A 7,558-nucleotide genomic window follows, 5' to 3' on the forward strand; every position below is an offset into this window, starting at 1 on the left:
CATTAGGTGACCGGAAATGGCACCTAGGGACTGGGGTTTTTTTGATCCATGAGATCTTTTCCCCTGCACATTACCTCATATCCTGGGATCTTCGGCTAACACCCCACTGTCTTTAAACATTGGGCTGGCATGATGTGCTACTGATGGTTTAGTTTGCCTGCTAGTTGTTACGTACCTGGACATCTTTAGCTGAATGTAACCAGTCCTATATTATGGTTACTTGCAGACAGATTGGGTGATTCATTGAACCTTTTTAGTTGCTCTGGATTGTGTTATAGTTGCTACGACAGAGCCATGTAGTAACCTTGGGAACTGCCTAACGAAATGCATTCCTGTATAGCCTTAGGTAGGTGAATGTGATTATGTGCTAAGCTACACTCTACCTGAGCTTTCCAGATATTGCAGCAGTCCTATGTCATGGCTACTTGCTGATACATGGGGTAATGCGTGAACTCCTTTCAGTTGCCCGCATTGTGTTATGGTTACTAGGGCACTGTAATGTAGTTACTACTAAGAAGAGGCTAATTAGATGCATTCCTGAGTAGCCTCAGGTGAATGTGATTACGTGATCAGCTACACTCCAGCTGAGCTTCCCAGAGAGTTGCACCAGTTCTGTATTATGGCTACTGCTCCTACACCAAGTAATGCACTAATATTTCACTTACTGTGGAAGTTTATAGTATAGTTTATAGTAGTCAGGGCATTATAGAGTTGAAGTACAGAGTTGTATAGAGTTGTAGCCAGATTGTATTGCCTCATTAGGTTTGAAGTTGTTCAGGTGCCTGGCTAGTAGTAGCCTGGCTAATTATGTTTAAAACTCTGTATAAGGGTCTGTAGTATAACCCTACTGGCTAATTGGGGTGTAACCAGAGTACCTCTGCTGAATGTAATTATGTAATTAGCCAAAGGTGTTGTGACTAGTGATGAGCGAATCTGTTGATCTTTCAAAAGATCCGCGAAACGGCGAAAATGTCGTGCGACCAAAAAAATTGTCGCCCATGACTATTCTTTTGTCGCCCGCGGCTACTATTTTGTCGCGTGGCTATTGTTTCGTCACCCGCGGCTATTATTTTGTCGCACAGCTATTGTTTTGTCGCCCGCGGCTATTATTTTGTCGCGCGGCTATTGTTTCATCGCCTGCGGCTATTATTTTGTCGCGCTGCTATTGTTTCGTCGCCCGCGGCTATTATTTTGTCGCACGGCTATTATTTTGATGCCGGCGAAATTCTTTTTTGGACGTGCGGCTAATTTTTCCAGCCGTTTCGCAAAAAAATCCGCCAATGGCGAAACACAGAAATTCGCCGCGAATCCATGCCTGGTGAAACATTTCGCCCATCACTAATTGTGACTCTCATTCCAATCCTGAGTTCCCAGAGTGTAGCACCATAGGCTGGGAAGGTAAGGTTCTGTATACTGATTTTGTTTGCTGGTTTCTTTCTAATCAGTCCTCCTTTAGGAATCTCTTTGCAGTTTTTGATGCCTAAGGTCGGCCATAACTGTTGGCTTAGAGAGCTATAGTATTATAGAAAATTGAGAGCCCTTTATTGTGATCACTTAAAGGTGTTTTGTAGCACACTGCAGAGGGCTGTAATCCTTACCTTGTCAGCTAGCAGCAATTATTGGCCATGCTTTGGGGTCCCCAGGCCAGGCTTGTGTTGCTACCAGTAAACTAACACAATTATTTGATTTGTGATTAGCATTCATCTGCATATGTGTTATAGTGTATTGCCATGTAGTTTTCATTCAGGCTATGCATGGGCACGTCGCCATTAAGTGTTCCTATATTTATGCTGTATGTTTCTCTGTACAATAATCACCAGCGGATTTTATTTGTTTCACTGTTCTGAGGTGGTTTAGAACCCTGTATTATGCATGCTTAAACTGCAAGTGTCTGGGTACCAGATAATATTCATTAGTTCTACAGCAACCAGTGGCTGGTAACAATTTGGGCATTAAGCATACCTACAGCTTTAGCTGACTGAATGTTTGCTGTACTGGGCAATGTGCATTAAAGCTGCAGCACAATTCATGGTTCACTGTGTCCTATTATTGATAAGCTTCATAAGCTGTTGCCAGTTCAGGGTTTTGTAAGCCTTTTTTGCAGTACTTCTAAGGCCAGGTAGTATGTATGGGCCAAGCTGCAGGTTTCATTGGGCCCTGTGGTATGCAAGCTGAATGCATTATGGTTATAACTACAGCTGGACCAAAAGGGTTAGACTCACATGCTGTAGTTCAGCTGTGGGGTAGTGAGGAGTCACTACCTGGCGAATTTTTTCATCAGTTTCGCAAAACAATCCACAAATGGCAAAACGTGGAAATTTGCTGCGAATCCATGCCTGGCGAAACATTTCGCCAATCACTACTGTGGGGCCATTGAGCCTGTAGTAATTATTGAGCCTGGCATAAACCATGATCCATAATATGCTGCCAAACAAACATTCCTCTAAATTTGCAGTTATTCTTGAGCCTAGCAACATGCGTTCCTCTGTGCCGCAGGGAGGCATCGCTTTAGTAGTATATACACTTGGTGAACAGCATCTCACTTGCGTGTTCTACAGGGCTCTCTCATGAGTTTGATCTATATGGTAAGTCAGTCCGAAAACATTTGAGTTAACCAGGGGCTGGCTCCATAATCGGTTTGAAGCAAATCCATCGGTGTGTTCATGAATCTCCACATTGCTAGTGTATAACACAGCCTTTTTTGAAAGGTGCCATTACACTTGTTGGTATGGCCTCTTGGGACCTAAAGGCTGGCAGGTTGCAGCCAATCTCATGGCATCTGCTGGATCACAGTAGCTCAAGCAGGGTAATAAGATGGCATGTACATTACATCTTAATTATGTTGCTGGGTATCTCCTCTGCCTTGAGAATAGCTTCACAGCTGGACAGGGGTTAGGTGCTTGTTACCCAGCAAGCAGCCGTTAAATAAACTTTATGCATTACCTTGCTAAGCTATCATTGTCACTTCTGTTCAGTTCGGAGGGTCTAACCCTTGCATTGAATTGGCTGCGGGATTACAGCTGTTTAGGCATATTGTATAATTTCTACAGGGCTTGAGAATATATAAAGTTTCACCTGGCTTCCAATTACATGCTATGGGTGAATGTTTTGGGGTTCTCCTGGTTTGGATTTGAGATCAGCCAATCCTATTAGAAGTCTTCAATACATTGCTAGATTCTTCTCCTGAAGTCGTTAGCATGACAATGGATAGGTTACTATGAAGTTCAACAAAGTTATTGCAGTACCATCCAGAAGTCTGCCAGAGCCTAGTTTCCCTCCCAATTGGGTATTAGCTTGCTATGTCCCAGATAGTGCTCATATGGAGTACGACCAGGGAAAAGAAAAAATTCTATCATACTTACTGTGATTTTCCTTTCCTGGGAGTACTCCATATCAGTACGTTCCCATCCCTTATGCAAGATCCCTCTGATGGGGCATGGGGGCGGGGATATCCCAGATAGTGCTGATATGGAGTACTCCCAGGAAAGGAAAATCACAGTAAGTACGATAGAATTTTCCCTTTTTAAGGGACAGTTACTGATAGGCTCATGGGATGTTCTTTTTTTTCCCATAAAACGGATCAGCGCACCAAAGGCCACCTCTTTAGATTATAAAAATGGAATATTTGAAGCAGTGTAGGTGGTTTTTGATGAGTTCTTGAACAAGCATAATATCTACAGTTAGTATTGATGTTGGTATATATGGTTAATGTATGTGAGTGTATAGATGGGTCTGTATGTGAGTGGATAGATAGGTCAGTATGGGTCTGTATGTGAGTGGATAGATAGGTCAGTGTGGGTCTGTATGTGAGTGGATAGATAGGTCAGTGTGGGTCTGTATGTGAGTGGATAGATAGGTCAGTATGGGTCTGTATGTGAGTGTATAGATAGGTCAGTATGGGTCTGTATGTGAGTGGATGGATAGGTCAGTGTGGGTCTGTATGTGAGTGGATAGATAGGTCAGTGTGGGTCTGTATGTGAGTGTATAGATAGGTCAGTGTGGGTCTGTATGTGAGGGGATAGGTAGGTCAGTGTGGGTCTGTATGTGAGTGGATAGATAGGTCAGTGTGGGTCTGTATGTGAGTGGATAGATAGGTCAGTGTGGGTCTGTATGTGAGTGGATAGATAGGTCAGTGTGGGTCTGTATGTGAGTGGATAGATAGGTCAGTGTGGGTCTGTATGTGAGTGGATAGATAGGTCAGTGTGGGTCTGTATGTGAGTGGATAGATAGGTCAGTGTGGGTCTGTATGTGAGTGGATAGATAGGTCAGTGTGGGTCTGTATGTGAGTGGATAGATAGGTCAGTACGGGTCTGTATGTGAGTGGATAGATAGGTCAGTACGGGTCTGTATGTGAGTGGATAGATAGGTCAGTACGGGTCTGTATGTGAGTGGATAGATAGGTCAGTACGGGTCTGTATGTGAGTGGATAGATAGGTCAGTACGGGTCTGTATGTGAGTGGATAGATAGGTCAGTACGGGTCTGTATGTGAGTGGATAGATAGGTCAGTACGGGTCTGTATGTGAGTGGATAGATAGGTCAGTATGGGTCTGTATGTGAGTGGATAGATAGGTCAGTATGGGTCTGTATGTGAGTGGATAGATAGGTCAGTATGGGTCTGTATGTGAGTGGATAGATAGGTCAGTGTGGGTCTGTATGTGAGTGGATAGATAGGTCAGTGTGGGTCTGTATGTGAGTGGATAGATAGGTCAGTGTGGGTCTGTATGTGAGTGGATAGATAGGTCAGTGTGGGTCTGTATGTGAGTGGATAGATAGGTCAGTGTGGGTCTGTATGTGAGTGGATAGATAGGTCAGTGTGGGTCTGTATGTGAGTGGATAGATAGGTCAGTGTGGGTCTGTATGTGAGTGGATAGATAGGTCAGTATGGGTCTGTATGTGAGTGGATAGATAGGTCAGTGTGGGTCTGTATGTGAGTATACAGATAGGTCAGTATGGGTCTGTATGTGAGTGGATAGATAGGTCAGTGTGGGTCTGTATGTGAGTGGATAGATAGGTCAGTGTGGGTCTGTGTGTGAGTGGATAGATAGGTCAGTATGGGTCTGTATGTGAGTGGATAGATAGGTCAGTGTGGGTCTGTATGTGAGTGGATAGATAGGTCAGTATGGGTCTGTATGTGAGTGGATAGATAGGTCAGTATGGGTCTGTATGTGAGTGGATAGGTCAATGTGGGTCTGTATGTGAGTGGATAGATAGGTCAGTATGGGTCTGTATGTGAGTGGATAGATAGGTCAGTGTGGGTCTGTATGTGAGTGGATAGATAGGTCAGTATGGATTTGTGTGGGTGGTGGATTCACTCGGAAGGGTTGAAATTGATGGACTTTTTTTTTTTTTTCAACCCAACTTAACTATGTTATGAGCTGTGCTGTTGGCTAACATACTACAATAAATATGTCCCTTTGTCTAAAGAACAGACACTACAAGCCTGACCAAGTAAAAGATAGGGTTTTGTGGGCTTATACAAACAACAGTGTTTTGTGTATATGTGTGTGTGTGTGTGTATATGTGTGTGTGTATATATATATATACGTTATTCAGTACATAACATTGCCAGAAGTTAGCAATTAAGCGCCTTTATTATACAGGGAGACCTGTTGGTTACACAGTGACTTTAGCAATGCCTCAGAATACGCAGCTACCTACTAATCACGCAGGACTTCATGAAAGCGATATAACTAAGTTATTACATTGCGCCACCTGGTGTCAGAGAGCAGCATTAATGACGTACTGAAGCCCAATCACATGTGCGGAAATGGAAGGGATCCCAACACAAGTTACCCGAGAGCCGTCCGTAGCCTCCAGCCCCCCCCTCCCACAGCCGGGCTCAAGGGGGCGGCGCTTCCTCTCCCAGTCAGTCAGTCAGCGCCACAGGCTCGGCCTGGAAACGTCTAGTGCCCGTGTGTAATAAATATTCCAGCGGCAATGGACACGGTGCTTGGACGCCTTTGTTCTTATCTCTTAATCCCACAGATCTAACGCTCTCCCACCCCCACAGATTCCACTCCGGCTAATCCAATTACATGCTGGTGATTATCAGTAGAACTGCATGGGGCACTGGGGCAGGATGAGAACAATAAACAAAGCAGTAGATAACGTATCAGTTGCAGTTATGTATCTCTCTTGTCCAGTTTACAGAGCCCTCTATTGGAGTGATAGTAACATTGCCTCAGTAACAATTCTCATCGTCTTCACACAGCGGCCCCTGTTGGTTGAAATTCACCCTTTTATTAGTGACTGCGGTCTTGCATCTAAAGCCATCTGTTGGTAATAAGCAGAATAGCAATTAGAATAACCACTGTGTATCGGAGAGAGCCACCTGTTGGTTTTGAGCAGCATAGCAATGTCTGTATTGGAGTGACGACGGTGTATCGGAAAGAGCCCCACCTGTTGGTAATGAGCAGCATAGCAATGCCTGTATTCGAGTAACCACCGTGTATCGGAGAGAGCCATCTGTTGGTTTAAAGCAGCATAGCAGTGTCTGTATTATAGATTGACTACAGTGTATCGGAGAGAGCCATCTGTTGGTTTAAAGCAGCATAGCAATACCTGTATTATAGAGTGACTACCGTGTATCAGAGAGAGCCATCTGTTGGTTTAAAGCAGCATAGCAATACCTGTATTATAGAGTGACTACCGTGTATCGGGGAGAGCCATCTGTTGGTTTTGAGCAGCATAGCAATACCTGTATTATAGAGTGACTACCGTGTATCAGAGAGAGCCATCTGTTGGTTTAAAGCAGCATAGCAATACCTGTATTATAGAGTGACTACCGTGTATCGGGGAGAGCCATCTGTTGGTTTTGAGCAGCATAGCAATGCCAGCATTAGAGTGACCATGGTGTATCGGAGAGAGCCATCTGTTGGTTTAGAGCAGCATAGCAATGCCTGTATTAGAGTGACCACGTTGTATCAAAGTGAGCCACCTGTTGGTTAGAAAGCAGCACAGTAATGCCTGTATTAGAGAGCCCCCTGTTGGTTAGAAAGCAGCATAGCGACAGTAACAGCAGTCTAATGCACAGCCACCTGCAGGTAGGCCGCAGTTGGAACACAAGGCGCAGCAGCCTCTCTCACACACAGAGCCCCCTGTTGGTGGAACTATAGAACATAACGGATCTTATATTGGTCTTTCCCAAAGCGCCACCTTTTGTCCGGAAAGCAGCATAACAATGGTTATATTGCACTGTTTCGAGTTGTTAAAGGGTAAATATGCCGTTTTCGCATGCAACAGCTAATAGCGCTCCAGCAGAATCCTGCGCTTAAATCTGTTGTTTGTTTTTAAAGAGCAAATCAATTCTGTATAGTTAACTTTAATTAGTGAGACATCAGACAGCCGTTCCACTCATTTCATAGTATTATCTCAGCCAGCTGATTTTGCACTTGGATAAGATAGTCTTTAGTGCTGCTCTAAAATGTAATGTTTATATCTACCTGTGCCTTATCTTTTGAGCGTTATCTGTCCGTGCCGGCCTCAGACAATGGGCATATGATAGCCCACCCCCATGCGGCTTTTGATTGATGCAGCTGAACTGATAGGAGCTCCGGG

Source organism: Xenopus tropicalis, chromosome 8 (assembly GCF_000004195.4).
Source record: "Xenopus tropicalis strain Nigerian chromosome 8, UCB_Xtro_10.0, whole genome shotgun sequence".
Classification (NCBI taxonomy): Eukaryota; Metazoa; Chordata; class Amphibia; order Anura; family Pipidae; genus Xenopus; species Xenopus tropicalis.